The sequence below is a fragment of the Miscanthus floridulus genome, chromosome 5, assembly GCF_019320115.1.
Source record: "Miscanthus floridulus cultivar M001 chromosome 5, ASM1932011v1, whole genome shotgun sequence".
Taxonomy (NCBI): domain Eukaryota; kingdom Viridiplantae; phylum Streptophyta; class Magnoliopsida; order Poales; family Poaceae; genus Miscanthus; species Miscanthus floridulus.
The window spans coordinates 79,634,899-79,662,279 of NC_089584.1; positions in this window are offsets into that span (position 1 = coordinate 79,634,899).

A 27,381-nucleotide genomic window follows, 5' to 3' on the forward strand; every position below is an offset into this window, starting at 1 on the left:
CCTAGCCGACTATGAATACTTCCATTTTAAGCGCCGATCTATGTTATTATGGTGATATGCATCTTGAGCATGGATAGACCGACAGTTGGTTTGAGATTGCCTAAACTTCCAATACTGATCGCTGCACTCTGGACAGTTACTCCTGGTAGGCAACTTCAAACCTTCGTTCCAGCAATGTCGGAAGAAAGGACAATTCCAATGCAATTCAGTCTGCTTTCTTTCATATCTCTCTTTTTCCTATTCACGTTGGTATTCTTGCTTTTCCAACCAACGCTGATAATCCTTTTCCTTTTGCCGCTGCCATTTATTCAACAGAATTCGAGATGTAACCCGCGGCTTTGTCGCCCCTGCTTTTGATGTTTCTCCTTGCTCATATCAGCTCTTTTGCTTATCGCGACGTCTTTTAATTTCTTTGTATTCGTCGGTCGATATTTGCCTCTTGGGATCGACTGCTCCAGCTTCTCTTGATTTGGTTGATGTTAGGACCTTAGTTTTCCCTTTGAGCAACCTAGCATCGACCATGTTTTGATCTCCTAGGAAAGGATTATCATCAACTTTTATTTTTCGAGGCGTATCAAATTTGAGCCTTCCTTGATCAATGGCCCTTTGTATATGCTGCCGGAAAATTCTACATTCATTAGTGGAATGAGAAGTCGCGTTATAGAACTTGCAGAACTTCTTATTCTTCAACTGATCAGGGGGCAACATAACATGATTATCGGGCAACTTAATCTGTCCCTTTTCAAGCAAGAAATTAAAGAGCTTGTCTGATTTTGTGACATCAAAGTCATAGCTCTCGTCGACTCCTCTTCCCCATGGATTTGGCACCATTACTGTCTTTTTGCCCTAATTTCATTCAGCTGCAGCAACCTCTTCCTCTTCATCTTCATAGCCGTCATCGACTGAGTATGGATTATAAGCTTCGGCTACTGTGGTACTCTTCTAGAATCGGGTATCTCTGTGCATACTCTGGAATTGGCTATTGAGTACTACCACTCGTTGAGCCAGTTGACCCAAGTTATCAAATTCTTGTCCCAGTAGTTTTTCTTTCCACATTGGCAGTATTCCTTGAACGGCTAAAGCAGCTATCTGATCATCAACTAAGTTTAATGAGAAGCATAAGTTCCTAGTTTCTCAGAACCTCTGAACAAACTCAGTGCCCGATTCATTAGTCTTTTGCCTTATAGTTATTAGATCGGTAATCTTCTTTTCTCCAGTCCCAGTATAAAAATATGTATGAAATTTCTTCTCGAGGTCAGCCCAGTTGGTAATGGAGTTGACCGGCAGTGATGAAAACCAAGTGAAGGCTGGCCCTGACAGGGACAAGGAGAAGAAACAAACTCGATGGGCCTCCTCAACTGATGCATCACCCGGTTGTGTAAGATACTGACTGACATGTTCTATTATGCTTGTACTGTCTTGGCTAGTGAATTTAGCAAACTCTGGAAGCCTTTAATTTGCAGGAAGAGCGACCAAATCATACCATTCTGGGTATGGGTGTTTGTACAAAAAGGTCAGCCCTTTTGGCTTTAGACCGAACTGATTCTTCATCATCTTGATAACCTTTAGCAATAACTCGTCAGCATGTGAATTTGGATTTCTCTGTACTTGTTGACCCATTTGTGGATTGAAATCATGTGTGCCCTGATACCCTGGATTCAGAATCATGTGAAGGGTGTTATAATCTGTGCCACAATGATACCCCTATGGAATCTCTATCTGCTGGGTCCTTTGCTGGTTTGCTGCTTGAAGTCTCTGATTATAGACATGAGGATCTATATCTCTGTGGATCCTTTGAATTGATGGTGCTATTTTTTGAGCCGATGATGGTATGTCGCCTGATGTGTCAAAATTAATCACCTAGTTCTGATCTTGCCCCGCCGGCTGTTGCACATGCTGCACTGACAGTCTAGGATTATACTGCGTCTGATTCATAGTAGTACCTTAAGCTTATGCAGATGAACCCTAAACTGCCTGGACATCATCATTACCAGCTGGTGCTGCTTCTTGATGGCTGGTACCGACTTGATTAGTCCCTTGGGTCGACGGATGTAGAATGTTGTAATAAGCCGGCCCACCTTGACCAAATGGAAACTCATGAACCGCCTCCTTCATGGCATTGTGGAATGTGTCCAAGAAAGCTTCATTATGGCTTGATATGGCATCATGAGTGGATTTGTTTACAATTTCCGTAAATAAACGCCTGTCTTCAGCTTCAATTGTATCTATCTGCCCGTGTAATAGAACTCTTGATAGTGGATATTTCTGAACAATTGTGTTGTCACGTGTTTTGGTGTAGGACAATAAACATTTGTTCTGAAATTCTTCTATAGCTTTGCTAATGATATCTTTATCTCCATCAGGTAGATCTTCATAATGTACCATAAAGAAGTCGTTGTTGTTGTGAACCGCCATGACGATCGTGGGGTCCCACCGGACGTGCCAAGAACTTATGCACGAAATTTTGTCCCGTGCCGAGAGCACATGAGCAAGCCGGAAGGGTCCGCTCGATGGAGCTGGAGATTCGCCTAGCTTAAGTATAGAGGTGGTCGATCCTACGCACTCCTCCCGAGACGTGCCAGTCAATTTGACCCTACAATTGACAAGGAGAGAAAGCTAATCAATAATTTAAGACAGAACATGCTGGTGTTGCCAGACAGTCCCGAATGTGTGGCTCTAAGAGTCGATACGGAAGGAAATCGACTAAATAGTCAATTCCAGCATTTTAATAAGATGAATCAATTAAAGCTAATGGAAGGTAAATCGGTTATCGCTCAGGATAGATCTCGTTATTTAGACAAACATTAGTCAATGATAAAAGGATGTCAGCAATGATTAGTTTATGCTAAGCCAATGACTGCAAGTAACTAAATCCCTTTTGTATAAATGAAACAACTCATCGTCATTTAACTATTTAATAAAGATAAATCTAATGAACATATTAGATCTCATCTATCGCTATGACCAGCGGGGCATAAGGCAGAATCATGCAGGACGTAGAAACAACAATAGATTCGACGACCCTAACTTATTACTAATATCAGTGGGGCATGAGGCAGAATCATGCAGGCCGTAATACAATAATAAGATCATGGACCTAACACATCTTTCAACCTGTCTCTACTTCAACCGTCTCATGACGTGAACTGTTCGTAAAAGCACTCGATATCGACTAAAATAGTCGATTCAGGCATAGCGCACAGTTAAGGTCATATCCTATCAGGAACAGATCTACCAAATAACGATCCCCACTCTATAGTGCTAATAGTGGGGTGTGAGGCAGAATCACACAGGCCGTGATAACGGGCCATGGAACAGTTTTCACTAGCCAAAAGATCTACTCAAGATCAGACATGCCTTAACCGCACACTATGCATGATCAAGATTGACATAAAACAACCGATAAAACATAACTCATCATTTAAAGTACAGATTAGATCAAATTTAGATTAACAAACGATGGGTAAAAAAAGATATAAGACCGATCTAGATCAATTTCAATCGGGCGAAGTGATATTGCTGTAATTAAATAAATAATGGAAGCAATAAGCAATATTGATAACTTAATGAATCTATCCGAAGGAACGCCACCCTTAGATAGAGCTGATAACTTGACCTTAATATAGTTCGAGCAGTGGAGGTCGACTGAATCGATGCAGCCATACTTAAACTAGACAAGAGTCGATAACTAGCTTATACTAGAGTCGCAGTGGAGGTCGACTAGATCGATACAGCCGTACAAACAGAAATATAAGTCATGACGGTACTTACAGACAAGCAGTGGAGGTCGACCGGATCGATGCGGCCGTACTTGCTGAAGAACTCGCCGAGATCTACTCTACTTCTACTCCTAAGGGGTGGCCGAAGCCGAAAAAAGTAAGTAGCTTGTATTAGATTGATTGTGTGTTTGATACAATAGCCAGGGGTTTATATTTATACCCTGGGCTGATAAGAGTCCAAAACGAACATGTCTAGATAAAAAGAAATACCAAGATACATGGACTCTAATTTCCTTTATGTAGAATTATTACTGATGAAGCCTCCTTGTTTGATATGTGTCCTTGTTTCTTTCATCCTAATATGCACCTGGACGTCATGTCTTTCTCAAATTAATTAAATAATATTGCTTGGCTGGCTTATAAATATCTCTTAATTAGAAAATTTTCTCGCTTTTGACATCATCGGCCGATCTCTTCCTTTCCAGGATAAGCTTACCAAATTTTGGTGTAAACACCATGGCAAGAATTCTTGGAAAGGCTCTAGGAGGCTCCATCGGATCAGCGGTGATAGGAGAGCTTGAGCCCCCTCGCCCCCACCGGATCCGTCATTGACCTCGTTGCTTTTTTAATTTCGGCAGAAGAATCAACAAAATAGACCCAGCCACCTCGCCATTTATTTAGTTCCAAAACAAAAATACGTGCAAATCTGGTATGTTTCATCAAGGTACTGTACGTGCTACCTAGACGCTGGACCAGCCAACAACACCTGCTTGCATCAACTTTATCATTTCATCCAGTACTATATTTTTAGTATTTTGCTAAATATTTTTTTCTCTGTAAAAGAGGTTCGAGGTAACATCTCCCAACAATACATTTTTTTTCTCCGTATGGTCGAAAGTACTCTTGCTTTAAATATTAACAAATATGTATATGCAGGATACTACCAACATAACTAGGAGAATTGCAAGAACTACTTGATTGCTGGTGTTTGCCGAGTCAATAACCTTAGGATGCTGTTAAGAAGATGTGGCATTTAGGTTTTGTCAGAGGATACAATTAGGACATAATTGCTTCTTTTAGTTTTAGATATGCATAAAATTTAATTTATAATATTGATGTTCCAAACATCATGTTCAAAAATGATTCTTTTCATAATAATATAACTCATGTTTATCGTATCATTGTTTTTTTGCAACACACATGTATTTATCTAGTAAATTTGTCGGTATTTTATAAACCGGACTAGTAAATTATACGAATGCCGTGCTGCTCCAGGAAGACGATAGTAGTATCTAAAAGACATGAGGATTTATACTGATTCAGACCGGAGCCCTACGTCCAGTCTTAGAGATGATCGAGTGCGTGTTTCTCACTTGAATGCTCTAAAATTCTTACAATAGGGGTGCAAGAATAGTGAAAGAGGTAGGAGAGCTAGAGTTAGGATAAGGGCTACCCGGAGGAAAGCTTAGAGAGCCTGGTGAGAATTAGAATGATGGGATGAGATGATCAAGATGCCCTAAAAGGAGGCCTTGGCTGTCCATATGTAGAGTCCGGGGCTAGGTTACAAAGAAGGAGGTTCTCTCGACCGAGGGGTCATGAGCCTAAGGGAGGGGGCTAGCTAACTTGGCTTGCAAGTTACACCATCTTGTGGTGCACATCTGGACGTGGTTGTCGTCATGGTCTTGTGCTCATGTCGTGGCATGGCATGACATGGTGCCATAGTGCCCGTCATGGCGGTATTGTGGGCACGGTGGTGTTTCGCTAGCCGTTCTGCGCGACGTGGTCTTACCATGGTCTTCGTCATCCTCCTGATCGTTCGTGGGCGTCATACAAGAGTTGGTAGTAGCCCTCGGGTCGTCGATCGTCTTGCTGCTTGTGGAGTTGGTGGCCAAGATCTCGAGTTTCGAGGTCGTGGCTTGCGCTGGCTTGGATGGCCTCTAAGTCAAGGCCATAATTGTTGATCCCATCCCGTAGCGGGTGGGATCGTACAAACGTCTTGTTGGGGTGTATTTGGACAGTGGTTCTCTGTACCTGCCATCACCACTTGGCAGTGTTGTCTTTTCTCTATTGCATGGCGCAGGGATGGAGTCTGACCAGACCGAGGTGACCGATGTCCCCTCGGTCCTTGCGGCAAGAGGTCGTGAGTTGCCGTGTAGCGTGCGGCTAAGCCAAGAGGAAGGGGTCGTAGCTGACCCTGGCTTCAGTGATTGGCCTGGTCCGCTTAGCTTAGCTGGGCCTCGGCCATTTGGGCTCAAGCTTGGCTTCAGTACCGCTGGCTGTCCGGCTTTATGTGAATCTTATTCGATGCCTTGAGACACCCGGGGATCATAACCCCGATAGTAGCCCCCGAGCGTTTTTGTGATCACGAAGTGATCGTAGAAGCGCTGAGATGGGTGTGCTGAGTGTGGGTTCATAGTTGTGGTAGGCTCGAGCTTCGGCGCTCGACCCCTTTGCGGGCTGGTGCATTCAATGTGGTAGGTGGCTGTTACGTCCTGTCCTACCAGGGCACCCTATTGGTGCGGTATGTGACTGTTGAGCCCTGCCATGTCAGTGCGCTGCGTATCGGGGTTCGTGACCTAGGTAGAGACGAGTGGTCTTATTGACGTTGTTGCCAGCCCTGCCCTTGAGAGAGTTGGTTTCCCTAACCCTATGCGGGCGTTTGACATTAGCTGCGGCCTCCCATGGTGCGCCATGTGGCATGGGGGCCTCAGGCTGCTTAGTCCGACTTCGGGCCTATAAATAGGTGCCCTCATACCGTTCAAACCACCTTCAACCACATCCATGTTTTGCCTTTAGCCATCCTTTGAAAGGTCAGGCTTTAAGAAAAAGGGGGAAGAGAGAGAAGTTCGAAGAGAACCGTGGGGTTCCAATCGTGCGGCCCACTGAGGGTTGTTTGCGGTGGCCGGAGGCCGGCGTAGCCCCTTCCAACAATTGATGCTAGGAGTTTTATGAGTAGGAGAGGGTTGGGGAGGTGCTCGGACCATTTTCTGGGCTCAGTGATTCCAGCAGCTCCTAGGCCCTTTAGGTTTTGCGTCACTGAAACACTAGTCCCAGTGGCCACGATTAGCATCTTCGAAAAACTATGGATGCCTCATCGTTTCCCCTCCATTTTCCAGGGCACGATGGTGGTGTTCTCTAAACCTGCCGACCCTACCCTCTTCTACGTGCTTCGATACAGAGGCTATGGTGCGGCGAGAAGGTTCGCGAAGGGTTTTTTGCCACCCCTTGTGGTCACGGTGTTCACCTCTGGACCTTTTTGTGGTGTCACCATCGAGGTGATACCTGGTCTTAGCACCTTGTGGGTGGCTCGTCCGCTCTTGTATCCGAAGGTGCTAAGATAGGAGAGGCTTCCCCTAAGTTTTGGGGTTCCCTCATAGTCTCAGCGAGCCCCTAGACCTTGAGGCCAGGGTCGTGCCTTTGTCTAGGGTCACCGGAAGGTCTGTTTTGGCCTAACAATGCAAGGAATCGTCTCCCCGACCTATTTTTGCATGGTCACTAGGTTTTCTGTGATCGTGCGGTGGCTAATAGGTCTTGGACTTTTTATTTCTTCCACGTGATCGAGCCATGATCACATTTTGTACTTCACATTGCTCCACGAAGGAGACACTGCTATGCTATCCTGGCTATTTGCTTCATCGATCTCTCCCATAGAGGTTGTGGACCTTTGACGGTTTATGAGTCTTCAGATCTAGCCTTAGGTCTAGGACCTGGGACGTAGGGAGGAGTTGGTCATGGCTTGGCCTTGACCTCTTACGGGGTCATGGGGACCCGACTCTGCTTTTCCCTAGGTGTCCTTGTTGACCTCAAGAGGTCATGTTGCCTTGCGATAGGCGGGTTTGGTTCACCCCACGTGTGGAGAGGCATGTCCACCATAACCACGCGGTCGGAGCGATGCACCTCACCAGGGTTGATGGCTAATTCGAGCGGGACCCGATATCCTCCCCAATCAACATGGAGTTCGGTTGTGCCTCGTCGAGAGACATCCCATAAATCGTTGGCCATCAAACCTATCAGTCCATAACCACCTCCGCAGCGGTCAAAGATCAAGATGCCTCCCCCAGAGGGGGTCAACCTAGGTAACTTCAAAGCGGATGACTCAAACACAGAGAGAGATGGTCACGTGGCTTCGCACCACCGATTAGAGACGTAGAGGCTCATCTCGCCCTGCCCCTAACCCTTGGTGGCCTCGAGCCCTTCTAAGGGCTAGACCAAGAGTGGATTTCCTAAGCACGACGCGGGGTCATGGGTGTGGTGGGTCGTTATGTGCACGATCTTGGGGGGGCGATTGGCCTCCTCGATCACATCATGGCACAATGGCGCCCACTAACATGCAGTCATGTGTGCAAATCAAAATGATAAAGAGCGGTAATGTGCGATGCTTAGTTAGTTCGCGCCACTGCGTGGGCAACCATCCTAGGTGGTTAGTAAATGTGAGTGCGTGCACATGCATTTTAAGTGTCCACAGTGGCTATAAATATGCTAGAGTGGTATGGCAGAGAGGGCATCCGCTTTGAGTAACCTGCTCTGCTACTCCCTTGTTTTTGCTTTTACGTGCTCGTAGTTCCTTCCTCGTCAGCCGGAATGGATCGCGGTAAGCGGCCATGGGAGGAGTCGTCGGAGGCCGGTGTGCTACCACCATGTCTTCAGGCTTGCCTGCATGAGCAAGGGTAAGTATTCATGTGATGTTTTAGTTTGAGGTTTGACCTATATTGATCACACATGTTCCTAGGGCTGCCTCCCATGCCATGTCCAGAGGGGCCACAGGGGCCACTTGTGTTGTAACCCCACCCATAGGGGGTCAAGTTCATTGTCCTCATTGTCTTCTTTGGATGATCGGCGTGAGTTCTATGAGCTCACCCACATGGCGGATGAGGCCAGCCAGCGCTATTCTGACACCACCCACGAGGTGGGTTAGCTAGAGCGCTGCCTTGATGCCATCAGGGTAGCCCTCATGGCCTTAGAGAGGGAGACTGCCATCGTGCAGGTTACAGACGCTGATGCCTAGGCCCACATCGTGGGTGAGGATGCTCTTCATCTTGTCATCTTGTTCGTTGTTCGCTACCTTTGACCTTCTCACCGTCTTGTTGCCAGCGTTGGAGAAGTAGTTGGGGGCCTCCCACCATGAGACGGAGGAGGCCCGCTTCAGGGAGACTCTCCTGATGGAGGACCATGAGCGCGCGGTGGTGGCAGGAGTTCGGTAGGTGTAACACCCTAGGTGTTTGGCTTCCACATTTGCACTTGCATTTCATAAACATGAGCATCATTCATCCATTCATGAGCTTGGATTGTTGAAACATGCTTTTGAAACATTGCAACATATTGTTATATTCCATGTGTGTTTGTTTTATGAAATGAATAGTGTGCAACACTCAAGTGCAACATGTCCAACTCACTCTTAAAACATGTCACATACTTTAGTGAAACATGGTTAGTTAGTACTATGCCACAAACTCATGAAACATATGAAACATAGCTTTGAAACAAAAGTAACATTTCACTTGTTCTTCCTTGTTTCGATAAATGTGATGCTTGACTTTTGTGTGATCAATGTGTGGTGTAGCTAATTATCCTCTTAAACAACTTAGCTACACTTAGAATGTCATTAGGAACAATGTTCATGTTGACCATATTGCCTAATTATGCTTTCAAGTAATGGTTTGACTTGTGTTGACCCCTAGAGCTCTTTTGTTTGACTATTTAAAAAGTATAGCTTAGAGTGTTTGCATGTCTGAGCAACCTTAAGCAAAGTTGTAGGAAATTTTATAAGGAACAAAAGTTATTTTATGACCATCTGATGAAAATTTGCAGAACATGCTCAAAAAGGGTCCACAAGTTAGTTTTGAGGTCTATTTAGAAACTCAGAAATTTTCTAAGTCTTGGAACTGATTTTCAGTTTCATGTGTTGATGTTTGGAGCCTTGTATCTCACTAACCAAGCTGAACTAGCTCTAGCTACAATTGGAAAAGTTGTAGTCCTCACCTAGATCTCCAACTTTATCAACTATGCCATGAGCTAGATCATCATGGTTTAGGAGTTATGGAGCGAGGAACTTGCGCTGTCAGTCGGCACCGATGAACGCTGAATCAAAAATTTTAGACCGGCATAGTGGCCGACCGGCCGCAGGCCTCTGCCACCACGTGGCTGCCACACGCCATGGCCAGCCTGGCACCACTACCCGCTGTCAACCGCAAGAGGCCGCGTCCTTCTACTTGTGGCAGAACCTCCTAAATTATAGGACCCACATGCACTTGTCACTGTCCAACGACCCTTGACAACTATGCATATGTTCCTGGTAACTTAAGAAGTCTATCGGGTGTCCTCGGGGAACCCCGAATCATCCACGATTTCTAAGCAGGATCACATTATAGAGTCATTGCAGTATTACAACATTTATTCAAATATATACATCAGAGTAAAATAGCGGAAGTCTCACGATAACTTAATTTACAAACCAGTTGTTTCAAACCTTACAAACTAAGTTCGATAATTATTACAAACCATAGTAGTAGTGGAGTGGCATAATTAACATAAACATAACACACAAAATAAGCATCCTACCCAAGGATCACACATTCACTTATCGTCATCGATAGGAACAATAGTCATGCAACAAGGTCCAAAACAGACCTGCTCATGAGGCTCACCTGCAACAAGGGTCAACGAACCCTTAGTACAAAAGTACTCAACAAGACTTAACCGAAATAAAAACTGAGAAGACTCAGGAATGCAGGCTCAGGGGTTCAAGGTATGGCTTTAGCAATACTCAAAGTTCTTTTGCGTAAAAGCTCTTTACAAAATTTTAGTATTTCAACATTTAAACTTCATCAGAACAATATATGAATCTCCCATGATCCGTAATGAGATCATGAACTTCATATCAAACTCTTTCTCAAATCCAGCTCCAGGTTCAGTTATTAACTACGATGATGAACAGTGAGTTTAGTCTCCATAACCGAGGAGCAACGGCAATTTGAACTGATTATTAACCCAGCTGGGGATTCCAGACCACACGACATATGCAGGTCCCCGGCTTACATATATCAACCTACCCTTGGATCTTCTAAAACAAGAACGGGTCCACACCACCCGAGAATACAGTACTCCACCAATCCAGCCCATTGCCATGTGGGTACACGCTATTCCCACCATCTCTCCACTCCCAGTGCGCGAGTAGCCATTCTCATAATAGAATAGCCGAGTGAAGGCTTACCGGAGTATGTGGTTAGTACTACAAAGTCTCATCTCATGCAATTCAACAACGGACAGACCTTAATCGACATAGGCGGAAAGAAGCCGCTCACACGACCTCCATGTCTTGTGGCTCTCACACACTGAGTCCGTCCGGTCTAGATTTATTACTTCCCATGCTCATATCTCATGATAACATAAGTAACCAAAAATTCATTTAAAACTCTCAGGTGACAGGTAATGACCTGACTAAGCATGACTAAGCATAACTAGACATTTACGAATAAAACAGGTAATCAAGGTAGATATGGAAAAACAATGTTGGTGATGCACCAATTAGGTTTCCACTTGACTCCTAATCACTTAATGCAGTATATAAAAGCAAAAGCGATAAAATTTGTAAAACATAAGGTAGGGTTAAATGCATTCGGGGCTTGCCTTCGTTGACGGAAAAGTTAGGTTCCTGCGACGTTCCACAAGTATCCGATCCGACCTCAACAGACGGATTAACCTCCTCCGCAACTTGATTAACTACCACGTGTTCACCTTCGTTCACTACACGTAGTAACAATGCCATGTTTAACATGATGCGGAATACGAAACATGATGCGTGATGATGGATGTAAAATTAACAATTCGAATACAACTTTCCTTCGCGGTACAGTTGTAAGTCAAACGAACTAAATCTTTTTCGTAACACATACATCAATTGCCAATGATCATTATCAACTAATGACCCAAGGTCATCACTCAATCCAAAATTTTAAACAAAACCTAAATCATTAAAGGTTACTATTTACTTTTATGAATTAATTATTTAATTCAAAATTATGAAATAAATCAACTTATTCTAATTGAGCTCAAAATTTTTGTAAATGTTCATCACATGAAAACTAAGTGGAAAAACAATTTTCATAATTTTTGGATAAAGGATTAAGCCTAGAAAAATTATGAAAACTTATTTATTAATTAATTGAGCAATTTTGATCACATTCAAAAAGTATTGAAAAACAATATTTCATATTTTTACTAAATAGTATTCATCATAGAGAGGTCACACAAAATGTTTTATAATTTTTAGAGCTCTAAATAAATCTACATAAAAATAACAAATTACAACACTATTCATTCAAATCTGAAAAACAGAAAATTCATTTTGAATGCTGAGTCACTGACAAGGTGACCCCACATGTCATCTTCAACCTCTAGCTTTGACCACGATGGCAACGGCGCTGACCGACGAAAACTCGCCGACGGTGAGACCAACGGCGACGGCCAAAGTACCAAAACACTCCCCACACCACCCTGCATCGCTTGAAGGCACTAGCTTGAGCAATTTTAGCGAGTTACGAGCTTGACATCGGCCATGGCGGACGCGGTGGCTCAGCGATGCCACATCGGCGAAACAAGGCCGGTAGAGTGTAAACAAAAGGCACGGGAAGGTTCAGCAGCTCACCACGAACACGTTGGAGCAAAGAGCGAGACCGGAGAAGCAACGGTGACGCGGGTCGATGTTCACAGCGACCACGGTGGAGCAAACCTCAGTGACGGCGGTGCTCAGGCAACTGTGATGGACAAAATGAGCAATCAACTGGTCATAGAGCATCTCAGGAACAAGGCAAAGCTAGAGGTGCACTAAGCAAGAGCAAAGGCTCACCGAAGAGTGCTGGCCACGACGGCGCAAGCACGACGAAGAGGTTGCCGGCCGCGAGGAAGAAGGGTTCGCACCGCGGGTTCCTGGCGAAATCAGGTGACCACAGTTGGATGGCTAGGCGTGCAAGGAGTAGGCGAAGCTATTGAGTGCTTCGCTGCGATGGGGAAGGCACTACAGCGACGGCGCGAGGTCACCGGAGTTGAGCAAGGGCGACGGGAAAAGCAGAGCAACGAAAGGAAGAACGGCGACGTCGTCTGAGCTTTATAGAGCAGCCAAGAGAGCAAGGAGACAACACGCAGTGGCCTTCTCCGTGTCTGGAACCGAGCAGAAGGACGCCGGCGGTGGGGCGGTGGTCGTGGTACTATTCCACATAATTACAGAATTGCCATTTGTTTTAAAATCCAAATTACTCCCAAATTTGTATAACAACTCAAAAATCTCCAAAAATAAAAGTTGCTCAGAATTCAAAGTTCTACAACTTTGCTTTTATAACCATCCCCTAATTCGGTCTACATTTTGAAATGAAATTTTGAATCCAAATAGGGGACATTTAACGAATTACGCCTTTTCAAATTACTTCAAATTTTTCATAACAACTTTGAAAACTCCAAAAACAAACTTTGTATAACTTGTCAAGCTCTACACTTTTTCTTTTAGGCTCAACCCCAAAATGTGCTTAGATTTTGAAATGAGTTTTCAGGGCAGGATTTAAACACTGAAAATCAGGGTTTTCTAAAAAATTAAAAATCCAAACAAACTTTGAACTTGATTCAAACAATACAATTCAACACATACCACATAAATGTAAACTTGTTTTAGTGAATGCATAACAAAGTTCTCACCAAGGCCAAATGCTTTGCAATGCATATGATGACATGTCCTGTTTTAGGTTTTAAAACACCAGGGGTGTTACAATCCTTCCCCCTAAAAGAAATCTCGCCCCGAGATTCAAAGCCATAGGGTAAGTAATAGAAAAGGAAATGTGTCACGCGAACACATACAAAATCTATCCATAAAACAGCTAAGGTCCCTTTACAAAACACAACTTGCAACAACCGAGCTCAACTAACATTACTCTATAATGACGCAAGAAACTCTAGAAATTTTTCTAACAAGTAATCTTCGGATTCCCAAGTAGCTTCTTCTTCGAAATGTTGATTCCATTGTATCTTGTAGAACTTGATTGTCCTCCTTCGAGTAACACAATCTTTCTGATCCAGAACTCGGATAGGATATTCAAAATAGGTCAAATTAGGTTCAAGTTCTACTCCTTCAACCTCAACATTCTACTCAGGCACTCGAAGACACTTCTTCAATTGAGAAACATGGAACACATAATGTACAGCTAAAAGATGTTCGGGTAGCTTCAAGCGATATGCCACTTTTCCATACCTCTCTAAAATTTGAAATGGCCTAATATATCGAGGTGACAACTTGCCTTTAACACCAAAATGAGTAACTCCCTTCATTGGTGATACCTTCAGATATACAAAATCTCCCTTGTTAAACACCAATGGTCTACGTCGTTTATCTGCATAACTCTTTTGTCGGGACTGAGCTATCTTCAAATTACTTTGTATTTGCCTAACCTTGTCTTCTGTTTCTTTCACAAGGTCAACTCCAAAGAATCTTTTTCCCCGGGCTCAGACCAACTCAGTGATGTTCTGCATCTACGACCATAGAGTGCTTCAAATGGAGCCATTCTAATGCTCTCCTGATAACTATTATTGTATGAGAACTCAGCCAAAGGCAGACATTCGTCCCACTTCTTAGAATAGTTAAGGACATAACACCTTAACATATCTTCAAGTACTTGATTGACCCTTTCAGTCTGACCATTAGTTTGTGGATGATAAGCTATACTATATAGTAGTTTGGTACCTAACAAAGTATGCAAGTGTTTCCGAAAGCTGGAGACAAACTGTGTACCCTGGTCTGACACTATGGTCTTTGGTACTCCATGTAGACTCATGATTCTTGCTAAGTACATCTTGGCATATTGGATAGTAGGATATATACTCTTGACTGGAAGAAAATGTGCTAATTTAGTTAGTCGATCTACAATGACCCATATTGAATCAAAACCTTTTGATGTCTTGGGTAGACCAACAATAAAGTCCATACTAATATCCTCCCACTTCCAAGCTGGGATAGGTAATGGCTGTAACTCTCCAGCAGACCTCAAATGTATAGCTTTCACCTTTTGACAAGTATCACACTTGGCTATATATCGGGCAATTTCTATCTTCATTTTGGTCCACCAAAACCTTTGTTTCAAGTCATGGTACATCTTATTACTTTCCGGATGAATAGATAGCCTAGTAGCATGTGCTTCTTCAAGAATTGACTGTCGCAACTCAGAAACCTTTGGTACCACTAAGTGATCCTTGAACCATAACACACCTTCATCATCTATTTTGAAGCATTCCGCTTTCCCATTCTTGATTCTTTCTTTGATATGGGCTATACCCTTGTTTTCTTTCTGAGCAGCAATAATCTGGTCTCGAATAGTGGCTTCAATAGTTATATTGGTCAAACTACCTTGTTGAATTACCTCTATACTCAACTTTTCCATCTCTTGGCATAAAGTCAAACCCATTGTTCTTACTGTCAGACAATTGCAATGGCTCTTTCGACTGAGGGCATCTGCAACTACATTTGCTTTACCAGGATGGTAATGTACTTCCAAGTCATAATCCTTAATCAATTCTAATCATCTTCTCTATCGCATGTTCAAATCCGATTGAGTAAAGATATACTTTAAACTCTTGTGATCTGTGTAAATATGGCACGTATTACCAAGCAAGTAATGCCGCCAAATCTTCAGAGCATGAACAACTGCTGCTAACTCTAAATCATGAGTGGGATAGTGCTCTTCATGTTGCTTGAGTTGTCTAGAAGCATAGGCAATGACTCGGCCTTCTTGCATCAATACACATCCAATGCCAATACCCGAAGCATCACAATAAATGTCAAATGACTTCTCAAATCAGGTTGGGCTAATACTGGTGCAATGGTTAACAGTCTCTTCAAAGTCTGGAAAGCTTCTTCACATTCAGATGACCAGACAAACTTGGCTTGGTTCTTCAACAACCCAGTGATGGACTTGGATACTCTAGAGAAATCTAGAATAAAACAACGGTAATACCCCGCCATTCCTAGAAAACTCCGAACCTGATGAACAGTGGTTGGTGGTTTCCAATCAAGCACATCCTTAACTTTGCTCAGATCAATAGCAACTCCTTTAGCTGATAAGACATGTCCAAGAAACTGTACTTCCTTAAGCCAGAAGTCACTCTTACTGAATTTGGCATATAATTGATGTTCTCTTAAGCGGGTCAGGACAATTCTGAGATGTTCTGTGTGTTCCTTCTTGTTCTTGGAATAAACTAGGATGTCATCAATAAACACCACCACAAACTTGTCTAGCTCAGGCATGAACACTAAATTCATCAGATACATGAAATGAGCTGGGGCATTTGTCAAACCAAAAGACATTACTAAGTATTCATATAATCCATATCTTGTGGTAAATGCCGTTTTGGGAATATCTTCAGGCTTAATCTTGATTTGGTGATAGCCTGACCTCAAATCAATCTTGGAGAAAACTTTAGCTCCGGCCAGTTGATAAAAAAGCAAGTCTATCTGAGGTAAGGGATACTTATTCTTAATGGTCACTTCATTCAACGGACGATAGTCAACACATAACCTCAGGGTCTCATCTTTCTTTTTTACAAAAATTGCAGGGCATCCCCAAGATGATGAACTAGGTTGAATAAATCCTTTCTCAATCAACTCTTGCAACTGAGTCTTCAACTCGGCTAATTCCTTAGGAGGCATCCTATAAGCTCTCCAAGAGATCGGAGCTGTTCCAGGTTTTAACTCTATGTTAAACTGAACATCCCTATCTGGTGGTAGACCGGGTAAATCCTCAGGAAAAACATCAGAGAATTCACAAACTACCAGGATATCTCTAATCTCCTTGACAAAAGTTGCACAAACTCTTTCCACTGATCTCCTTAAGGTTGGAAGTTGGATAAGAAGCTGAGAACTACTATCAGGCAAACTCACCCTTAATGTCCTATGCAAAGCATCTATAACAGCCTTATGCTGATACATCCAATTCATTCCCAAGATCACATCTATATCTTGATCCTTGAGAATAATCATGGTAGTGGGAAAAATATGCCCACCCAGGTTTATGGGTACCTGGTATACCATTTCCTTAGTACACATACATCCCCCGGGCAACTGTATAAAGAAACTTTCCTTTGTTTCCCCAATTAGAATTGCATGCTTTACGACAAAGGTTCTATTGATGAATGAATGAGATGCACTAGAATAAAAAAGCATAACAGCAGGGTGATCGGCGACAGGAAACATACCCATCATCACTAGCCCCCCTTCCGGAATTTCTCCAGCTTGAATATAGAACACCCGTCCTGTCTTCCTTTCATCTTTGCCCTTCTGAGCATTCTGATTATGGTTCTTGTTCTGTGCTTGACCCTGTTGTTGATTGGCAGGGGCCTTCTGATAATTTTGATTAGCCTGCTTGGGATACAGATATTCCCTAGAGAAATGACTAGTCCTTCCACAATTGTAACATGGATAATTGTGACCCTGGGACGTTGGAGCATTGCCACCAGGAGCATTTGTCTATTGGGAATTCGGGTAGGTTATAGCAGGACAGACATTTGACTGTTGCCCGGCTTGGAACTGCGGTAGACGATAAGGAGGACGATAATGGTTGACTGGATGATAGATTATCTTTTGCCTCTTTTGATTTCCACCAAAAGATCCAGATGGCACACTCTTCTTTTTCTTGATCTCCTTATGCTGCCGATACTTTTCCTCAGAAGCAATTGCAATATTCACTGCCTCATGATAAGTAACATTGGCACATGCAGTCATCATTGTCTGTAATTTGGTATTCAGTCCCCTCATGAACCATTTCTTTTTCTTAGCATATGTATTGACATGTTCAGATGCATACTGTGACAGGTGATTTAATCTACCCACATATTGCATAACCGTTTGATCCCCTTGCTTCAAAGCAAGGAACTCATCCAGCTTCATGGCCATCACTCCTTCTAGAATATAATGAGCTCTGAAGGTAGTATGGAACTTAGCCCAAGTTATTGGAATGCCAGCTGGTTGCATAGCCACTAGATTTGCCCACCAGGCACCTGCTGCACCTCTAAGTTGCTGAGCAGCAAACATAGGTTTCTGCATCTCTGTGCATGGAATAAGATCAAATTTCTGCTCCATGGTTCGAAGCCAATCATCAGCCTCTAGTGGTTCATCTGCCTTAGTGAACACTGGGGGTCTTGTATCTGTAAAATCAACATACATAGCCTCCTGCCTATTATAATTGCGGCCACGGTTTCCTTTCACCATATTCTGATTACTCTGAGCTATCTCTCGAAGCAATCGAGCATTTTCTACGGTCACATGAACCAGTGCTACTATAGCATCAGCTAAAGTTGGCGGAACTGGTGGTGGATCAGGAACACCACCCTCTTCATGCGAAGAACCAGGAATATCCGAAGCACGAGTACGAGGCATCTGTTCATAATAAACCAAACTTTACTCACAAGCTTTTATTGAGATATAAAAGTGCTCAGTACAAGCACATTACATTAGGTTTACTTATTTAAGCACAAGCTGTAACACCCCAAAATTTGCCACTTTTAAAAATAGAGTTAAAAGGATTTAATTTGGAATATTTGTGTGCATGAAACATAGGAAAATGAAAATTTTCATTAATTTAAAATTTATCATAGGGTAGAAACGTGTTTGTTGCATTCATGCCGGTCGCACCTCGTGTTTCTATGTGCAAAATATGTGTTTTTTATACGTTTAGGAGATGAATATCTATCTCTAGGAATTTTTTTTGCTTCTTTCTAAAATTTAATTCCTACCTCCTTCACCTTAATATTTATGTTCCAAGTTTCCAACAATATTTTTATGAGCTCCTAATACTTTATTTGGGTTCATCATGTTCCAAAGTGTCTCCGGGAATTTTCCCCAAATTTTCGGAGGTCTCGGAGTATTTTTCGTGGCTTAAATATTAATTCTGGACTTTTCTAGAATTATTTTATCCATGAAATTAATTAATTCCGAAAATAATAAATCTCTCATTTATCCCAACGCTCAAAGCCCATGTGCAATAATCCTAATAAATTCTAAAGGCCCATGCATTTATTTACTAATGGGCTTTAATGATTATTTAGGCCTATTAGTAAACGTGGAGGGTGCAACATCAATTAGTACCATATCGCTAGTTGACGTGGATGTGGAGAGTTTTTCTTCCTATATATATCAACCAATCCCTTGGGCAAAGCATACCAAAACTACCATATGGGGATCCCCGAGCGCATCCACAGGAACCCTCTCTATCTTATTCCCTGTCGCATGAACCCAGATTTTGGCTTGAAACTTCTGTTTGTTTCGCTGCAGACGTGTTGCCCGTGGATATCTGTTCTGTCCATGGGGCCGGCAACCTTCCTGCTCCACAGCCCCGGGAGCCTCAGCAGCATAGCTGCCGTCCAACCCCCTGCTCCAGCAGCAGCGTCGATCGGCCACGAAGTTCAGCCAGCAAAGACTCTGCGTTCTTTTCTTCTTCATGCTTGTAAGATCGATCAAATCCACATGTGCCACGTCTGATCAGCACAGAACTCCAACCAAAATCACCGTTGCATGTGAGTTTCTATCACTTTGTATTTTAGGTCCCTCTTTCTTTGTAATCGATTCATTGTTCTTCGTGTCTCTTGGAGGTTACAATCTGACATGCATCTGTTGAGCTCCTATACGATCATCAGCTGTTGCCGTGTGCCCTGCTCCAGTTAGCTGTTCCAATTAGCTTGATGACATCACATGACATCACGTATATGTTTTATGGCCGTTTTCTTATAGAAAAACAAATCCAACAATACTATAGAAATACACCACTTACAATCAATAATGGATCCCCACCGTTTCTTCGTTCTAACTCTGATTTGATCCGTTCAACTTGCGTTAGGTTCGTAATTTCATAATCTACATGTTCATACTACTATTATATATGTTTTCAACTTTTCAAATTCGAGATTAGATTTAATCTATTACTTTAATGAAGGAAATCTTGTTTATTTCATATCTTCTGCGTTTTAGATCCGTTTAAGCCCATTCCAGTTGTGTCAGATTCATAGCGACGAGATTTACGCGTTAGTAGCAATGTTTACAATATTACTACTTCTGAAATTTCATCATTTAAATCATATCTTGATTAACAATTATGCAACTAGGTTTTATAAATAAAATATGATTTGTTTTACTTTAATATTATAATTCAAACTTAAATTTGACTTAATTTATATTACCTATAAAATATCTTACATATGTTTTTATATAATTAAAACACATGAAGCTAATAGTCTTATGAGTAGATCTCTCGGTAGTTGTATCTTTTCAATCGTAGCTTCGATTAGTGTGCTTTCGCGTCTGTGTGTTCGTAGTAAGACATAGATTCATTTTATAAACTTTTCATCTCGATTTTATGTTTGGTGTACTGTTCTAATTTAGATCTATTGTTTGCTTCGTGTATGATTGCATAGATGCTTGTGTGGTGCTTTATGATTTCATCCAGTCGATGAGATATACGTGGTGATCAAGAAGAAAAAGAAGAAGAACGTTGAAGATTAAAGCTTACCGAAGGATCGGTATTTTAAGGCAAGTATAGCATGGGACCATCCTTGTTACCTATTCACCTTTAATCATTTAATTCATACTTGCATGTGTCTACCTTGACTGCCATTAAGGAATTCCTAGTACTTTGTACCTTGTACCTTGATACCTATGGGGTATTGCATTGGGTAGTATGATGCTAGTGCTCAGTTAAAGACCATGATCTTGTAACTTGTCTAATGGAATATGCAATAAACATTAAAAGATACTTTCTAGCAACATGGAACAAGGGGGCTAGAGCATTGGGCTGTTTTATGGCTCTCTAGATTCCTCTCCCTAAGGACTTATCTGTAAGTGATCATCCGGGACTTACAGTACAGCTGTGAGGGCTATATGGCTCTGGCTTTAGCTCAGTATGAGGACCTTTTCTAGCTTGTTAGTGGTTACCTTTATGGCGCAAGAGGGGTGTGTTCCGGGTTGGATATAGTGCGGCCTCTGTCCGTCAGTGTATAGGCTGTGCGTCATTGTGCCTGTCGGAAGGGGAGCTCTACATTCGTAGGCCACAGAAACCTAGCGGCCCTAACTTGTTAGACGAACCTTTGAAAGGCTTCATAGTGAACCCTGCCGACCTTCCTTGGTAGTGGGTCAAGAGGCTGATCACCTCGGGCGAAAGGGTAAATCACGACTCACAGTGAAAGTGTACAACCTCTGCAGAGTGTAAAACTGGTATATCGGCCGTGCTCACGGTCACGAGCGGCCTTGGAACATTTATGGAATAGATGATGAACACAGATGATACTGATAATGAAGATGCTCACTAATGGTTAATTGTTTATGCTATTCATTATTCATGTTTACCTGATCATGTGTTTATATGGGCTTGTGATAAACTTGTTGCTACTCCATTGATAAAAGATGACTCATTAAAAGCTAATCGCAGTTAAACCAGTGTCAACCTTTTGAGCCTCATGAACCCCATGTTATATCTGTTGAGTACGACATGTACTTACGCTTGCTTTATTTTCAATTATTTGGATAAAAATCCCGGATGGGTACCAGATTGCTAGAGTTTGGAGGAATTAGGCTTGTGATCAACCAGTCAGTTGTCCCTGTGGATTTGGAGTCTTCGCTTGAAGATCGGAGTTGTCTTTACGCTGTCTATACTCTGAGGTTATATTCTTTATACTAATACGTTATGTATTTAAGTATTGTCTATTGATATTACCCTTATTTGTAGCTATATGTGAGATTTGACTTCCTGGGCTCACATATGGTGTGTATCTGGTTTTGTTCTTAAAACCGGGTGCGACACAAGCCCACACCTAAACAAGACTACTTAACTTAACTAGATCTCCTATTTTACAACTCTACTCTTCTCCTCGACCACATCAAACCTCATGATCGGTATCCATTCCAGAAACATTTCCGCCTTCATTATCACTTTCATCAACCATCACTAATTCTTCTGGATCTTCTTCTTCCTCCTCCTCTTCAAGTTCATCGTCATCAGCAATGATGACACCAGGGTCCATTGCATCAGCTTGAGGTTCATGGTTTGGATCCAGGAGGTTGCTCAGCCTATGGACTTCTTCATGCGAAGTAGTATTATGTTCTTCTAAATCTTCTACATAAAATTCTAGCTCATGCGCTCTAGCTCTAGCTACATCCTCCCTATGCCAAGCCTCATTTCTCCCTTCCACCATACGAACTAACATACGCTCGTAGTTCTTATGAGCGGTGGTGCTACACTTCAATTGATCTTTTAACTTGCCTAGCCGGATGGTATCCAAGGCTCTATCCCTAGTAGCCTATGCTAACTCTATTGAAAGCCTCTATATCTCTGCCTAGAGATCAGGCCTAGAGCTGCTACTGCTAGCACCGTCATTTCTAGGGGCAAGTTGGTGACGAGGAACTCCTTTAGGTCCAACAGACTTACGGGGCGTTACCTTGGTGCGAGCCATACTGTAGGAAGCAAGATTAATCCAATTAAGGCAATTTGATCAAAATCTAAAGAGCAGCCAGGATGGATTACATAACTCAACCCAAACTCACTACCCAACCCAGACTCAGGGTGAAGGAAGTAATAAGTGAATTAATAATGATGCATGAATCGTTCTTATGAATAAAAACATCAAGGCTTATATGGTACAAAACCACAGTTATTTTTATATAGGGCATAATAAGATTACTACTCCACCACACAAACCCTTTTTAATCAATTAAGGAATGGTGAGAATGAAATAAGATAAGCCAAAACCAATTTGGACCAAATTAACAAGTTATATCTATTTGTCCCAAATCATTTTGAAGTTTTTGTAAAACAATACAACAAAGACTTTGTAACGATCGCTCTGATACCATTCTGTGGCAGAACCTCCTAAATTATAGGACCCACATGCACTTGTCACTGTCCAACGACCCTTGACAACTATGCATATGTTCCTGGCAACTTAAGAAGTCTATCGGGTGTCCTCGGGGAACCTCGAATCATCCACGATTTCTGAGCAGGATCACATTATAGAGTCATTGCAGTATTACAACATTTATTCAAATATATACATAGAGTAAAATAGCGGAAGTCTTACGATAACTTAATTTACAAACCAGTTGTTTCAAACCTTACAAACTAAGTTCGATAATTATTACAAACCATAGTAGTAGTGGAGTGGTATAATTAACATAAACATAACACACAAAATAAGCATCCTGCCCAAGGATCACACATTCACTTATCGTCATCGACAGGAACAACAGTCATGCAACAAGGTCCAAAACAGACCTGCTCATGAGGCTCACCTACAACAAGGGTCAATGAACCCTGAGTACAAAGGTACTCAACAAGACTTAACCAAAATAAAAACTGAGAAGACTCAGGAATGCAGGCTCAGGGGTTCAAGGTATGGCTTTAGCAATACTCAAAGTTCTTTTGCGTAAAAGCTCTTTACAAAATTTTAGTATTTCAACATTTAAACTTCATTAGAACAATATATGAATCTGCCATGATCTGTAATGAGATCATGAACTTCATATCAAACTCTTTCTCAAATCTAGCTCTAGTTTCAGTTATTAACTACGATGATGAACATTGAGTTGACTCTCCATAACCGAGGAGCAACGACAATTTGAACCGATTATTAACCCAGCTGGGGATTCTAGACCACACGACATATGCAGGTCCCTGACTTACATATATCAACCTACCCTCAGATCTTCTAAAACAAGAACGGGTCCACGCCACCCGAGAATACAGTACTCCACCAATCCAGCCCATTGCCACGTGGGTACACGCTATTCCCGCCATCTCTCCACTCCTAGTGCGCGAGTAGCCATTCTCGTAATAGAATAGCCGAGTGAAGGCTTACCAGAGTATGTGGTTAGTACTACAAAGTCTCATCTCATGCAATTCAACAACGGACGGACCTTAATCGACACAGGCGGAAAGAAGCCGCTCACAAGACCTCCATGTCTTGTGGCTCTCACACACCGAGTCCACCCGGTCTAGATTTATTACTTCCCATGCTCATATCTCATGATAACATAAGTAACCAAAGATCCATTTAAAACTCTCAAGTGATAGGTAATCACCCGACTAAGCATGACTAAGCATAACTAGACATTTACGAATAAAACAGGTAATCAAGGTAGATATGGAAAAACAAAGTTGGTGATGCACCAATTAGGTTTCCACTTGACTCCTAATCACTTAATGCAGTATATAAAAGCAAAAGCGATAAAATTTGTAAAACACAAGGTAGGGTTAAATGCATCCGGGGCTTGCCTTCGTTGACGGAAAAGTTAGGTTCCTGCGATGTTCCACAAGTATCCGATCCGACCTCAACAGACGCATTAACCTCCTCCGTAACTTGATTAACTACCATGTGTTCACCTTTGTTCACTACACGTAGTAACAATGCCATGTTTAACATGATGCGGAATACGAAACATGATGCGTGATGATGGATGTAAAATTAACAATTCGAATACAACTTTCCTTCGCGGTACAATTGTAAGTCAAACGAACTAAATCTTTTTCGTAACACATACATCAATTGCCAATGATCATTATCAACTAATGACCCAAGGTCATCACTCAATCCAAAATTTCAAACAAATCCTAAATCATTAAAGGTTACTATTTACTTTTATGAATTAATTATTTAATTCAAAATTATGAAATAAATCAAATTATTCTAATTGAGCTTAAAATTTTTATAAATGTTCATCACATGAAAACTAAGTGGAAAAACAATTTTCATAATTTTTGGATAAAGGATTAAGCCTAGAAAAATTATGAAAACTTATTTATTAATTAATTGAGCAATTTTTATAACATTCAAAAATTACTGAAAAACAATATTTCATATTTTTCCTAAATTGTATTCATCACAGAGAGGTCACACAAAAATGTTCATAATTTTTGGAGCTCTAAATAAATCTACACAAAAATAATAAATTACAACACTATTCATTCAAATCTGAAAAACAGAAAATTCATTTTGAACGCTGAGTCACTGACAAGGTGACCCACATGTCATCTTCAACCTCTAGCTTTGACCACGACGGCGACGGCGCTGACCGATGAAAACTCACCGACGGTGAGACCAACGGCGACTGCCAAATACCAAAACACTCCCCACACCACCTCGCATCGCTTGAAGGCACTAGCTTGAGCAATTTTAGAGAGTTACGAGCTTGGCGTCGGCCATGGCGGACGCGGCAGCTCGGCAATGCCACACCAGCGAAACAAGGCCGGTAGAGTGTAAACAGAAGGCACGGGAAGGTTCAGCAGCTCACCACGAACACGTTGGAGCAAAGAGCGAGACCGAAGAAGCAACGGTGACGCGGGTCGACGTTCACAGCGGCCATGGCGGAGCAAACCTCGGTGACAGCGGTGCTCAGGCGATTGTGATGGACAAAATGAGCAATCAACCGGTCATAGAGCATCTCGGGAACAAGGCGGAGCTAGAGGTGCACTGAGCAAGAGCAAAGGCTCACCGGAGAGTGCTGACCACGACAGCGCAAGCACGACGAAGAGGTTGCCGGCCGCGAGGAAGAAGGGTTCGCACCGCGAGTTCCCGGTGAAATCAGGTGACCACAGTTGGATGGCTAGGCGCGCAAGGAGTAGGCAAAGCTATTGAGCGCTTCGCTACGACGGGGAAGGCACTATAGCGACGGCGCGAGCTCACTAGAGTTGAGCAAGGGCGACGGGAAAAGCAGAGCAACGAAAGGAAGAACGGCGACGTTGTCTGAGCTTTATAGAGCGGCCAAGAGAACAAGGAGACAACACGCAGTGGCCTTCTCTGCGCCAGCACGAAGCCAAGAGCGGCCACAGGCGCGTCTGGAACCAAGCAGAAGGACGCCGGCGGTGGGGCGGTGGTCGTGGTACTATTCCACATAATTACAAAATTGCCATTCGTTTTAAAATCCAAATTACTCCCAAATTTGTATAACAACTCAAAAATCTCCAAAAATAAAAGTTGCTCAAAATTCAAAGTTGTACAACTTTTCTTTTATAACCATCCCCTAATTCGGTCTACATTTTGAAATGAAATTTTGATTCCAAATAGGGGACATTTAACGAATTACGCCTTTTCAAATTACTTCAAATTTTTTATAACAACTTTGAAAACTCCAGAAACAAACTTTGTATAACTTGTCGAGCTCTACACTTTTGCTTTTAGGCTCAACCCCAAAATGTGCTTAGATTTTGAAATGAGTTTTCAGGGCAGGATTTAAACACTAAAAATCAGGGTTTTCTAAAAAATTAAAAATCCAAACAAACTTTGAACTTGATTCAAACAATACAATTCAACACATACCACACAAATATAAACTTGTTTTAGTGAATGCATAACAAAGTTCTCACCAAGGCCAAATGCTTTGCAATGCATATGATTCCCTCCGCCGTCCGCCATGCTGAAAGGTCCTTGTTTGGTTTTGGTAATTGAGTGACAACTTAGGTGGACTAATTGTGTTTATGTGAGATACACAGGTGATTAGTCCATAGGTACATGTGTGTGAGCAACATATGCCATGGAGGTGAAAATGGCTTGGAGATGTTGCAAAGCTCACACATGTGATGATGAAGGAGCTTATTGCACATGAGACATGACATTGAGTCATGTGATCAAGGTGGAGAAGATCAAGACAAGACTTGGCTTGATGGACCGGTTGCAAGCGTGAAGGGCAAGTCGAAGGCTTTGGAGTGATGGACCGCGTGGCGGTGAAGCTTGAGCAAGACTTGGCGCCGATGGACGATGGCAACGGTGAAGAGCAAGTGAAGTCAAGATCGATGAACCAATATGATCATGTGATGATATGAAGTGGATCATATCATTGTTGATCGTGTTGGTGCATGTGTTGCATCGATATTGAAGGAGATGGAATGGAATGCGCAAGGCAAAGGTATAACCTAGGGCATTTCATTTCACCGGTCATAGGTGTGTAGAGAAGTTTATGACCAGGTTTAGGATAGATGGCCGTACTATCAAGAGGGGCAAACTTGTTTGCATATTGGTCATCTAGTGCCACTCGAGTGATCTAACTTTGCATCTTCGCTAGGATCGAGTGGCGTGGCAAGTTGAGTGGCTAACATCCTTTGGGAAATGATTGTGAAAAGCTAACACACATGCATTAAGTATAGGAATTGGTTTGAACCAATTGTTGCATTATATATCTATCCTTGTCCAGATATCACACTTGAATCCTATTTAAGTTCAGGAATGGGTTAAATGCTTAGCCATGCTTAGTGCGGTAGAAGTCGGGTGATTTCCTGTCACCTGCGAGCTTTAGGATGAGGTGGATCACGGTTGGCTATATTTGTTATTATGGAAAAGAACCATGTTAATAATGAATTAAGACCGGGCGGAGTCTTGTGTAGGGTTGGACATAGTGACTCCGTCTGTGTCGTTTAAGGACCGATATGCTGTACGTCATTATGTCAGGTTGAACGTAGCCTAACATTTAGCTGGCCGGATAACTCGTTCCGACCGTGAAGCCTAGTAGCTCAATTCAGGCCAGGAATGCGAGCAGTTGGCCGCAATCTGGATGGTAGTAAGGATGTGCGAAGAGCCATTGGCGTAAGCCCAAGGGCGGGTTAAGTCACTGAGCACTCATGGCAGAGTGGTTCTCTGATTTTGCGGCACTGATCAGACC